This window comes from Penaeus monodon, chromosome 36 (genome assembly GCF_015228065.2).
Source record: "Penaeus monodon isolate SGIC_2016 chromosome 36, NSTDA_Pmon_1, whole genome shotgun sequence".
Classification (NCBI taxonomy): domain Eukaryota; kingdom Metazoa; phylum Arthropoda; class Malacostraca; order Decapoda; family Penaeidae; genus Penaeus; species Penaeus monodon.
Genome location: NC_051421.1, coordinates 24,457,609 through 24,472,147, shown reverse-complemented (window position 1 = coordinate 24,472,147; position 14,539 = coordinate 24,457,609). Strand labels below are relative to the sequence as shown.

The 14,539-nt window shown below is 35.5% G+C and overlaps 1 pseudogene; it reads left to right on the top strand.

Moving 5' to 3' along the window:
- Window positions 1–1,924, top strand: part of LOC119595588 — a 7,252-nt pseudogene extending 5,328 nt beyond the window's left edge.
- Window positions 1,925–14,539: the final 12,615 nt, after the last annotated feature.

The following is a 14,539-nucleotide window of genomic DNA, read 5'->3' as shown; positions in this document are numbered from 1 at the left end:
ATATATGATGTTTGAATGCATTTTAAATATACATAAAAAACATGCATAAAATCTAAAATACATATTTTAGATATATATATATAATATATATATATATAATAAAATATTTTATAAAGATATATATATATATATATATGTTTGTATATACATAAACGCATTCACTTTGCATATATTTTTATAATATATATTATAAAACATATATATATATCATATATATATATATATATATATAATATATATATATATATATATAATATATATATATATATGTATATATATATATATAAAATATATATAATTCTATATATATTATATTATATTGTATGTTTGTTGTATATACATAATTGTGATGGGTATAAGATTACTCTAATATCCATACATAGAGAAATAAAAGGTTGGTGTCAAACACAGCAGCTGATACGAAACAATATATTATAACTTCAATAAACACAGTATAAGGCATGATATATATATATATAATCACAGTATATAGACACGATATGATTATATGTGACAAGAAATGACTCTGGAAATAAAGATCAAGAGTACCACTAATCACAATTCGGGGGGGCAGGGAATGGGAGGTGGGGGTGGGCAGTCGAGGTCGGTAGACCAAGTGTGTCTTGCTGTTGTCTTTTATCTCGGTCGGCACGGTAGGCGGGGCGATGACCCATCTTACAGGAAAATGGGGGTGGCTGATCCAAGTGTCAGCTTAGGTTGCTATTTCCCTGATTGGCTGGCTGCGGATCGTCGCAATTCATGGGTCCGCCCTTCGATCGGTCCTCTGAGGGTGATTTTCCTATGATGCGGAAATGACCAGATTCTCCAGAAAGGTCAGAGTCGCAGGCACTGCCCGGGGACGCGTCTTTGTCCGACCCTGGGTGATATACAAAAACTCGGCACGTTAAGAAGGTCACATCTGTATATTGTAATTTGATGATATTTTCTCAGGTCAGTGTTAATCTAAATATTTTGCACTGTTAAACTCCACATATAAATACTTTCATAATAATGCTTTCATACATGCATATATATATTATATATATATATATTATATATATTATATATATATATTAATATATATATATATATATATATTATATATATGTTAATGCCAATGGACTCCTGGGCTGCTTCGAGTTGATATATACGATGATGAACTCCCACAGAGCAACTGGGTCCGTCAGGTTGTCAAGTTCTGTGAACGGTTTTGAGACTGTCATGGTGAACCCATGGGTACACTCTTCCTCCCTTAGTCTGTCCAATGAAACATCTTAGAGTGGCCACTGGAGGGACGGGGAGTTTTTGAAGTGACCCGTAGGGTAAACCACAACCAGCCTATGGTCAGTGCCACAGATATCAGCACTCCGTAAACTCTGCAGTTCTGGAGAATCCTCCATCGCAAAGCTAACAAGAATGTGGTCAGTCTCCTTGGGCCCCTTGTACTCATATCGCTAAACCATGTCCAGTGATGTGGGTTGGAGCACTGGTACCAGGAGCCAGAGATCCTCATTCTCTGGGACCTAGCAAATCCTGGAGAAGGAGGCTGTTCTTGCTGCTGGGACCAAACTCCCGAGCTATGGTGGCCCCAAAAGACATCTCGTAGCCTGCTCGATCACAGCCGGATACCGCATTGAAGTCGCCCAGGACAATGCGGATATCTCGCTGGGGGCAGTTTTTCTGCCACAGATGTGAGTTTGGCAAACATCAGCAGAGCGTACACACCGCAATAAGAGACATGAAGCCAAAGGCATGCTTTAGTCTCAATGCCATAATATTCCCCATCAGCCGGTGTCACCTCAACTACCGAGGACTGAAGTTGCTGGAGATGCTATGGCTACACCTGGGGAGTGACCATCGCGCGGCCGACAGTAGTAGGTGTCCCCCCTACGGATTGTGCCGCTACAGGTCTTCTCACCTCTGAGAGGCAGCCGCTTCAACTCCACTCCAATTCCTATCGTAGCAGAAGGAGGTTACTGGCTAAATACACACACTTTAAATTCATGGTCATAGGATACAACGATATACCCACAACACTAACCTTAACAAAATGTAGAGCAAAATGTTGTTAGTGTAAGCGTTTACGTACAACCTCTTCACATACGTCAAGGTTATAATACTCTTGGCAAATATCACTAATACTTTATTCATATACTTTGTTATATCGAGATATCTTGGAACTTTTTATGCCGGTGTCATCTGTTATCTGGTGTTTATCTGTTATATACAATATGAAAACAAGAATAATGCTGACTGACATAAATTTCAACTGAGTCAGGATTAAGAAAAGGCTAGAATAATTCTTTAAACATTGCAGCTTAACTGACTTAACTTAAGGTAATAGTGGACACTGCTTATTTAGGTTTTGGCAACCTACAGTCATGTTACTAACCATTTACCATTTCATTGTTGCAATTATGGGGTGAATATTAATATCTTTCGCCCTTAACATTTCTATATCGATGGAATATATTTATAGGATAACTTGCGGTTCATGAATCTGCTTCTATCATAACCATCATTGTGGAAACAATCATGATTTGCGGTATCCGAGTATGGACACACGTAAATGCATATGGATCATATATATAATATATATAATATATATATATATCTATACTATATATATACGATATACATATAATATATGATAGTATAACTCTACTATCTATCTATGTATACACATATATGTATAGAATATATAGTATATATATATAGTATATATAAATAATATATATATTATATATGTATATGCATATACATACATACATAATACATACATACAGCACATTACATACCTGTGAGTGTGTATAATAGTATATATATATTCTATATATATAGCTATATAATATATATACTATATTATTCATATATACATATATTCGTAAATATTTTATATATATGTATGTATTGTATGATATGTATCATTGATACTATTATATATATATATATATATATATATATATATTAGATATATATATATATATAATATATTATATATATATATATATATATATATATATATATAGATATATATATAGCTATATATATATATAGATAGGATAGATAGATAGATAGATAGAGAAGATAGATAGAATAGATGTTTGTATTGTATATACATAAATGCATTCCTACATGCATATATATATAGATATATATATATATATATAATATATATATATATATTATATATATAGATTATCTAATATATATATATTATATATATATCCATAAATCTCCATACATAGGAAAATAAAAAGTTCTTATATGAAAAAAAATAATATATAATACGCGCTACATGAAGAAATTTCAGCTTGAGTTAAGTTAAGTTTGAGATGATTCAATGTTTTTTTTATCATTTCCTGATGGACCATGATGCAAGGTAAAAAGCAATGGGGTAATGTTGGGATCTGGGAGGCCCTTCCACAGGACCACGCTGACCAATCCACACACCTGGAAGCTGCTGATCTAGCCACTGAAGTCCGTGGATACTAAGATGAGAGGGAGCTCCATCTGGCTGAAAGTAAAGGGGAATTTACAATCCTCATATAGCAGGATGAAAAATCTTTTCTGCAACATGGTAAGATAATTATCAGCATTAAGATTCCCATCCAACGAAAATGGTACAATAAAAATCGCCACCCAATCCGGCCAAAGCCATCACTCTACCGCACCTTACATCTCGTCGGACTCACTCGGTGAGGGTTACAATACTCCAGTAATGCAGGTTTTGCGGATTTGAAGTAAAAAAAAAAAAATGCTTCATTAGAAATAACCATATAGGTTGAAAGTTGCATTTCCTCAATTGCTTAATACCCATTCACGGAATTCCAATTCCATTTGTCTATAGGTCGTCTTCTCGATGTGCTGACACCAATTCTGAAGGCAACCAGTCGTAAACTTTTGGGGGATCGTGTAAGCGTCTGATCTGTAAAACTTTTTTTTTTTTTTTTTTTTACTTTCCAATGAGTTATGCAACCCAACAAAAACCCTCTCTCCTCTTCTCCTCATGTCGCGAGTGATTTTCGTCCACGTTGTCTCTGTTAAATGCGATGGCAAAACCATGCGACTCTCCGAACAGGAAGAATTTCAAATCTATAGGGTATTTTGAAATATGAAAAAATACAATGTTAAAAGACATATGTAAGGAATACTTATGGGGACACCCTACACACACAAACACACACACATACTATATAATATATATATATAATATAATATATATAGATAGATAATAGTATAATACTCATATTATAATATAGATTAGTATATATAAGATAGACATTATACATAAATATGATATGTATATACATATAAATATAACATATGACAGATACTTTATATAGATTAGATATATTACACACACACCACACACACACAACACACACACACCACACACACACACACACACACACACCACATATATATATATATCATATATATATATATATCTTATATATATATATATATACACACAAATATAAAGGCCGTGGTGGCCGAATGGTTAGAACATCGGACTTAAGACTGTCACGACGGCAATCGAGTTCGAGGGTTCGAGTACGAACGGCGCATTGGTCCCTTGGGCAAGAACTTCACCTCGATTGCATACCTAGCCACTGGGTGACAAGCCAGCCCAAGTCAGTGTGGTCGCCAAGCCCAGATAAATAGAGAGAATGATTACCGAAAAGATAAACCGGCACTCTCGTGGAAAGGAACTGCGGGCCCTACCACTTATCACTCCAAGAGCATCACAACATGAAAAACTACAATTAAGTGTCATGGTGTGACCCGGCGACCTCAAACATGACACCACCGTAAAAATACAAAAAAAAAAGAATTTATATATATATATAGAGATATATATATATATAGTGATATATATATATAGATATATATATATATAGATATATATATATATATATATATTATATTATATTATATAATATATATTACTATATATATTATATATATACATATATATATATATATATAATATAATATATATAATTTTTTTTTTTGTATTTTTAACGGTAGTTCATGTTTGAGTCGCCGTCGGTCACACCATGAAACTTAATTGTAGTTTTCATGCTTGGATGCTCTTGGACGTGAGACGGGTAGGTACCCAGTTCCTTTCCACAGAGGTGCCGGTGTTATCTTTTAGGTAATCATTCTCTCTATTTATCTGGGCTTGCGACCAGCCACTGACTTGGCTGGCTTGGTCACCCAGTGGCTAGGTAGGCAATCGAGGTGAAGTTCTTTGGCCCAAGTTTTTTTTTTTTTTTCTAACAAATGCGCCGGCGGTGACTCGAACCCTCGAACTTCAGATTGCCGTTCGTGACAGTCTTAAGATCCATGTTCAACCTTCGGCCACCACGGCCTTATTATATTGTGTGTATATATATATAAGTATATATATATATAAATATATATATATCATATATGGTGTGTGTGTCGTGTGAGTGTGTGTGGTGTGTGTGTGTGTGTGTGTGTGTGGTGTGTGTGTAGCTTAATATATCTATATCTATATAAAGTATCTTATTGTATATTTATCTTATATGTATATACATATCATAGTTATGTATATGTATTACTAATAATACATATTATATAGATATATATATATATATATATATAATATATATATTTATATTATCTATATATATATATATATAGTATTTGTGTGTGTGTGTGTGTGTAGGGTTGTCCATAAGTTTCCTTAACATATGATGTTACATGTATGTTCAAAGTTCAAACTACCCTAGAAGATTTGAAATTATCTCTGTCAGGGACAGTCGCATGGTTTGCAATCGCATTTAACAGGAAACGTGGAAACGAAAAATCACTCGCGACACTGTTGCATAACTCATTGGAAAGTAAAAAAAAAAAAAAAAAAAGTTTACAGATCAGACGCTTACACGGATGTCCCCCAAACGTATACGACGGTTCTGCCTTCAGAAATTGGTATTCAGCAAAATCGAGAAGAAGCGACCCATATAGACAAATGGAATTAGGAATTCAGTGAATGGTATTAAGCAAATTGAGAGAAGGATGCAAACATTTCAACCTATAGTTATTTACTAATGAAGCACTTTTTTTTTTACTCAATCAGCAAAACCCGAATACTAGGGAGTATGGTAACATCACCTGAGTGAGATCGACGAAGAGATGTAAGGTGCCGGTTGTTTTCTTAGGAGTGATGGCTTTGGGCCAGGACCCCGGATATGGGACGGGTGGCATGAGTTTACTTGGACCATTTTTCGTTGAATTGATGGGAATCTTAATGCTGATAATATCTTATACAGGGTGCAAGAGAAAAAGATTTTTCATCCCGGCTATTTATGAGGGATGGTAAACTTCCACCTTTACGTTCAAGGCAAGATGGAGCTCCCTCTCATCTTAGTATCCACGGATGTCATGGCTAGATCAGCAGCTTACAGGGGTGGTGGACTCGTCAGGCGTGGTACATGTTGGGAAGGGCCTCCCAGATCCCAGACCTATTCCCCACTTGCTTTTTACCTTTGCATGCCATGGGCATCAGGAAAATGATATAAAAAAAAACATGACATCATCTCAAACTGAACTAAGCTCAAGGACAATGTTCTTCATGTAGCGCGTATTAGATACATATTTTTCATATAAAGGACTTTATTTTTCCTATGTATGGAGATTTATGGGATATATATCATATATATATATATATATATAATATATATATAATATATACTATATATAGATATATATAATGTTGTATAAATATATATATATATGCAGGTATGAATGCATTTTATGTATATACATACAAACATCTATCTATCTACTATCTATCTATCTATCAGCGATTATCTATATATATATATTATATGTATATATATATATTATATATATCTATATATAATATATAAGATATATATATATATAAATATAGATATATCTATATATAATTATAAAACATACATACACATACATAATATATATAATATATATACCGAATATGATATATATGAATAATAATATATATATAAATATATTATATTATATATATAGATATATGTATAACACACTCCCATGTATGTATGCATGTATGTATGTATGTATGTAGGTATGTATATCGCTTACATATATATATATATATATATATAATATTAGTATATATATATATATATATATATATATATATATATATATATATATATATGCATATATATATATATATATATATATATATCTATATATATATATAATATATATATTATATTATATATATATATATATATATAGATGTAGTTCATATGCATTTACGTGTGTCATACTCGGGATACGCAAATCATGATTGGTTTAACACAATGATGGTTATGATGAGAGAGCAGATTTCATGAAACCGCAATTATCCTAAAATATATCCATCGATATAGAAAATGTTACTCCTTTAAAGATATTATATTCACCCCATAATTGCAACAATGAAAATGGTAATAATGGTACATGAACATGAGGAGGTTGCCAAAACCTAAATAAGCAATGGTCATATTAATTAAGTAAAGTCCAGTAAGCTTCAATGTTTAAAGAAAATTATTCTAGCCTTTTCTTATCCATGACTTTTCAGTTGAAAATTTATGTCAGTCCAGCATTATGTCTGTTCATATTGTATAAAACAGATAACACCAGATAACAGATAACACCTGCATAAAAGTCAAAGATAAATCTCGATAAACAAAGTATATGAATAAAGTATTAGTGATATTTGCCCAAGAGTATTATAACCTGATCGTAGTGGCGAAGAGGTTGTACGTAAACGCTTACACTTAACAACATTTTCTCTACATTTGTGTTAAGGTTAGTGTGTGGGTATATTCGTTGTATCTATGAACCATGAATTGAAAGTGTGTGTATTTAGCCATGTAACATTGCTATACTAACAAAACTCTGATGTATCTCATAGTATTTTGTTGGTGTTGGTGACGAACAGTCGCTTATCATCACATTGTCACAATTAAGCAGTAGTAATACTGCTAACTATTACTTTTATCATGAATAGTAGCAAACTGTCAATCGTACGAAGCAAGGACAGGATGGTACACTTCACACCTCTGTCAACAGCTGCGTACGACAAGGAGAAGGGACAGTGCGTGGACGGAGGTAGTGAAGTGTAACCATCCGGTCTTGCTACTTATGTTGACAGTAACAGTGGCTATTGTAATTTTGTATTTTATGATCGGTTATCGGTATACGATTTAATATGGATATTACTAAAAAAACCGTACGCCATCAGATTAATGCAAACTATTGTTATCTCTTTACTGTAATTCTTAACATCAATATTATCAGTTGAGAGTCGCAAAAACATCAACAGCCAACATATCTTGTCATAATATACATAAAAGCGTTAGAGAATGATATAATACACCCATACATGTCTTATACATACATACATACATATAATAAGATGTATATATATTATAATATAATAATTATATATATAAATATATATATAAAGATATACATATAGAAATATATAATCTATATATATAGTATGCTTGGATTGTGTGTCATGATGCTACTGGTGTCAATTACATCTATGCAATTAGTGATGGGGACTGATGTATTCAGATTCAGAGTCAGTTTCCCCAGTAAGTAATTGTGGTTTATTGACATGTCAGCGCGACAAGTTCTTGCTAAAGCTGAGGGGACCTTCATCGTCACGAGTTACTTGTCAGGCTAGCTATGGGTCTACTGGAGGTTGCGTGAGAACCTTGTAGTTCTGACTTTGTGCTTGGCTTTTCCTTTAGGCTTTGACCTGTCGTTTCTTGGTCTCTGCTGGCTTTACCTGGTTAAGCTCTGCCGGCCCTGAAAGACGCACAGAATCAGCTGTTTTTGTTCTGCCTGTGAGGGCTTGGCCAGAGTGAGTAGGAAAGGAGTCTCGCCCTGTAGGTACGTAAATTTCCTCCCTTCACGGCTGCACTTTGATCTCGGGTCATTGCTCGTAATGGTGACCCTGGACTTCATTCTCCTCTCCTCACTCGACCTCCCCAAGCTGTTGCTACTGCAGTGACTACAGTGCTCAACAGGAGAGTTATGTCTTCTCATCAAAAGCGGAGTTGGTTCGGTAGCTGGGCTTATTCGCACACTTGTAGCGGGCCGGGAACTTTTTGTTGGGTCAATGTTGTCTGGGGAGGCTTCTTTCTCTTAGGAGTTCGGGGAGCTTCTGCGCACAGTTGAACAATTTGGCTCTGTTGTGTCCTTTTGGCATCCCGATGCTGGTGGCCTTGGTACAGACACCAAACTTGGGCTTGCAGCTATCCTGGTCGGTGACATATTTCTCGCACTTGAAAGCACGAAGTAGTTCTTAGGCAGGATGTAAGAGCCCCTGCCTGTTTACCCAAATCAATGGGTCTCTTCCGTTTTTCGACATTCGGGAAGCCATCACGACCTGTGGGTTGATGATCAGTGGTGAGCTACACACTTTCCATCTTTAAGCTCTTCGCCTCCTAAGGAATTTAGGGTAGCTGAGTTAAGGGACAATAAGCATGTCCTGTCTCTGGCAAACCCGATGTCAACCGGATTTGTCTTAGCATCCCAGTGATTTCACAATTGCTAGGTAGCGGCCGAAGCCGTAAGGTGTAGAGGGGAACTCTAAACGTGAAAAACGACTAGAGGGTTTCATACTTCCTCAGAGTCTGCTTCCGCCCTTGGTGGCCGTTTCACGACCGCCCCTTCGCATGGATTCTGGCTTTACCGTGTCATGGAAGCAGTTGGCTAGGCTGCGTCCAGCATGTGCTTCCATCTCGGTCAGGGAATGACGTTTAAGGGAAGTCAGAGGACTTCCTGTTTTTGGGTGGCAGGCCTGTTAGAGGCTAGCAGGACCAGAGAGTCCATCTGTTGGGACCAATCTAGGACGACATGTTTTGCTGCGGTGATGGATTCACATCACTACCAGCTCCTTTGGCATTTACACTACATATATATGCTCACACAAATCATCCATACATACATCTATCATATGCACACAAAAACACACACACACGCAAATATACCACGCATATATATTATATATATATCATATATATATATTATATATATTATATCTATATATATATATACTATATATATAATATATATATACTATTATATATATGAACCGTATATCATATGACAAAATATAGAAAAGGTATGAATGAGAATGACTATACACACAAGACAAGAGATGTATTAGACCGGGTTTCGATTGCGTCTTCGTCAGAAATACATACATAATCCAAGAGATAAGGATAAGTCCGAAATATGCGAGGCTTAGCCCGCCCGGGAGCCCGGCCTTGTCGCTAATGCCGACCGCTCAACGGTGTCAGCTGTTGCTGATCGGTGAACCTACATCAGAGGAAATTACATCAGAAAAATATATCAGACGTGAGCTGACAAAATACCTGACTGTGACCTCGTATTCGTTGCTTGAGAATTGTGCCGTGACCTTCGATAATTTGAACCTGCCCGAATGCCGTGTTGAACATTACTCTCCGTCGCGATTGTAGATGCTTCCATAATTTTTCTTTTTAGTTTGTTCTAGGCCTCCATGGATATTTCTGCTTCCTTCCAGCTTCAGTAGATGTCCAGTTTCATCTACATGTACCACCATGGCATTGGAAGTCCTGTGGTGACGGATGTCAGCTCGATTGTTCGCTGTAGTGATCCTGGCTGAAAACCACGGCCCTGTTTCCCCAACGTATGCTGTATCGCATAAAATAAAAGCTTGGCCAGTTTGGATTGTAAAACTAAATTCGTAACGTTGCGAACTCTTCACGAGTGCCTCTTTAGCACGAATAATAAACCGAAATGGATGTCCATATGTCGTTAAGAGTTCGAAACTCACGATTAGTTTCGTTCTCTACTGTGGCTGTTTCCCTTTTCATCTTTGGTTTACACGTTATTGCGTTGTTATATATATATATAATATATAATATAATATATATATATATATATATATATATATATATATATATAAATCATCAAGGACAGAGAGTGCAGAAATTGAACAGTGAGGACTAATGACCTAATGTTTCTCGTGACCATGCTGCGCGCGCGTATATATCTATATATATATATAATATATATTATATATATATATATATATAGTATATATATAATATAGTGTGTGTGTGTGTGTGTGTGTGTGTGTGGGTGTGGTGTGTGTGTGTGGCGGTGTGTGTGGGTGGGGTGTGTGTGGTGTGTGTGTGTGTGTGTGGACTATATCTATTATATAGATATATATATATATATAGTATATATATATATACTATATATATATATATATATGTGGTTGTGTGTGTGTGTGTGGGTGTGTGTGTTGGTGTGTGTGTATGGTAATATATATATCAAATATATATAATATACATATATAATTAATAACATATATAATTTATATATAAATAAACACACCCCCCACACACATCCCACACACACACCCCCCACACAACACACACACCACACACCACACACACACACCCACACGACACAATATATATATATATATATTATATATATTGATATATATATATTTATATATAATATACATATAACATTTACACACACACACACACACACAACAACACACACACACACACACACACACACACAAATATATATATATTATTATATATATATATATATATATATATATATATTATATATATATAACACCACATTTAAATATCTATCGTTTAAACACACACATAACGATACATACAATAGTTATACATACACATACAAGTAACTAAACATATACTTCATATACGCTATACGCACATACACATGTCTCGTTATACCTAGTAATCCTATAATTAATATCATCTCGCACACGCCTCATAAACACGTTTAGAGGCGCATGCGATCCACACACATGCACGCAAGCACGCACGCACGCGCGCGCGCAGCGCGCAAACACAACACACACACACACACACACACACACACACACACACACACACACACAAGCGGCGAGTCGGATTCGTTACACAATACTCACATGTATGTGCGTATATGCATGAGACACATACGACTTAGAACACCTCAGTGCATACCATGGTTATACATTTGCGTCTATATAATAAGCCCAATGCTCTTGCCGGGCCATAGTGAAAGGCCGGGCGAAGCCAGAACTTTGCAAATTATCAATACTACTAATAAGCCCATTCAGTATAATGCAAACAAAATTGTAGGGTTGTAGCTGAGAGGGGAAGAAGAAAATTAAAGGATGAATTGGAAGGAAAATGAGAACGTGTGGTGTGGGTGTTGAGCGGAGCGTTTGAAAGGCGATTTTGGTATATAGCATGTTTTTCGATATGCTTCCATTCCATTAGCGGTTACTTAACCACTGCCCACGCCGCGGAATCGCGGCTTGCACTGTTCCGAGATGCCATGTCTTGAATTTACGCTCGTTGATATATAGTTTATCTGGCGGAAATTATAGCTGTCGCTTATGTTAAAACAATATTAAACCCTACTTGATTCGAATGTTCAATATTACTTAGCCAAACGATTAGGTAAGTATGTGAATATGGGGACGGGCGAACTTGTCATGCCTGATTATTTTATCCGTTGTGCTTTCTTCGGATAGCCATTCTTTCGTTCACAGATGGTTTCCTCTTTTGTGGCACACTCGAGAAATATTGGAACGTATTTGACACAGCATGGAATCTAAGATCGAAATTGGCACTGCTGACACTACTTGGGTTAGAGGATGAAACCGTGTGGATGTGTATAAAGATTTGTGCTGTGTATTTGTGTAGTGTGTGTGTTGTGTAGTGTGTGTGTGTGTGTGTCTGTTGTGGTGTGTGTGTGGTGTTGTGTTGTGTGTGTGTGATATTTCTATATATGCAAACACACACAACAAATATATGTAGTGTGTATATGGATATCTATATATATATATATATATATATATATATATATATATATATATTATATATAGAGAGAAGAGAGATGAGAGAGAGAGACGGAGAGAGAGAGAGAGAGATAAATATGTATACATATTATATTTGTTATACATATATATAAGATATAACATACATATGTGCATATAGATAGATAGATAAATAGATAGAAAGCAGATTACCAGATTTAGATATATGTTATATAACACATACACATAATATATAAATAGATGCATGTAAGTTTCGTGTGTGCGTGTGTGCGCGCGCGCACTTCATGCAAATATGCCGCCATAAATCAGTGGTGAGTATGGCACATATCTGCATAATATCAGTATACACACATGTATTTATGAATATATGCTGCTCAACCCCAACAAAAATATATAAAATAATAATAATAATAAAAAATACTTCGAATATCACAGCAAATATAAAGTATATGGTAACTACGACTCCAGTTCGGAGTCACTGTGGCTTGATTAACTTCCGTGGGGGAAAAATTGCCTTGGGTCTTGTAGGTATGATAATTCCGAATGCATTATTTTTGTAATGATTTCATTTATAATTCGCTCTCTCTCTCTCTCTCTCTCCTCCTCTCTCTTCTCTCTATCTCTCTCTCTCTCTCTCTCTCTCTCTCTCTTCTCGCTCTCTCTATCTATCTATCTATCTCTCTTCTCTTCTCTTCACACACACACACACATACCTACAATACTTAATCACATCATAAATCACGTAATGCATAAATAAAAAAAAAAAAAATTAAAATAAATTGTAACATAGGCAAAAAGCGGAAACGCATCATGGTTGGGGTGACGGAGGGCCGATGGAAAGAGAGAATGCTCTACGGAACGTGAGGAAGAAACACCGAGAATTGTATTGCTCCCTTGTGTTCTTGTAGGTTAGTACTATACTTAGATTTACATTGTGAAATGTCGTTAATACACGTGTGCGCGCCTGTGTATTTATCTTTATTTATTAATTCTTTGTTCTTTTAACTAGGTTTATGGTTGAATGAGTGTTATGTGTTCTGTTGTCGTTAACCATCAAAGAAAAACGTTGGGAGTACCCCGTAACTCTGTACATAACTATTATACATAGTGTCAGTGCTCACGACGTGTGGTTATTGGCTTTCAAAATATGTATTTCACGCTCTCAATGAGCATGCAATGACACTAACAGTAACAACATTCGCGTTTGACTTTACATCTACATAAAGATCGTTATTGGAAATTAACATTAACAAAGAAACAGCCTTGAAGTGTTTTAATTATTGATCACTTTTCATTAAATAAACTTCCCTCGCAAATTAATAACAACGAAGCTATATTTTTCAAAATAATTAAAAACAACTGACTAATTTCTCCACTGCTCATGCACGGATCTCGTGCGCGTATAGTTCCTGTTATCTTACTTGTGACGTCACGGCCAGTGCCACGATTTGATTGGCCAATTATTTGGCGGTTAATTTAAAAGCCTGTGGTGAAACAAGGCACGAGGAAACAGCCAGTGAATTAACCAAAGCAAAAGCTATGAAATTCAATAATAAAAATAGTTTCGTCATGGCCTTTTGAAGGCGGCAAGGCTGCCTGAAACTATTACGTGAGCACGGATTGCTACTC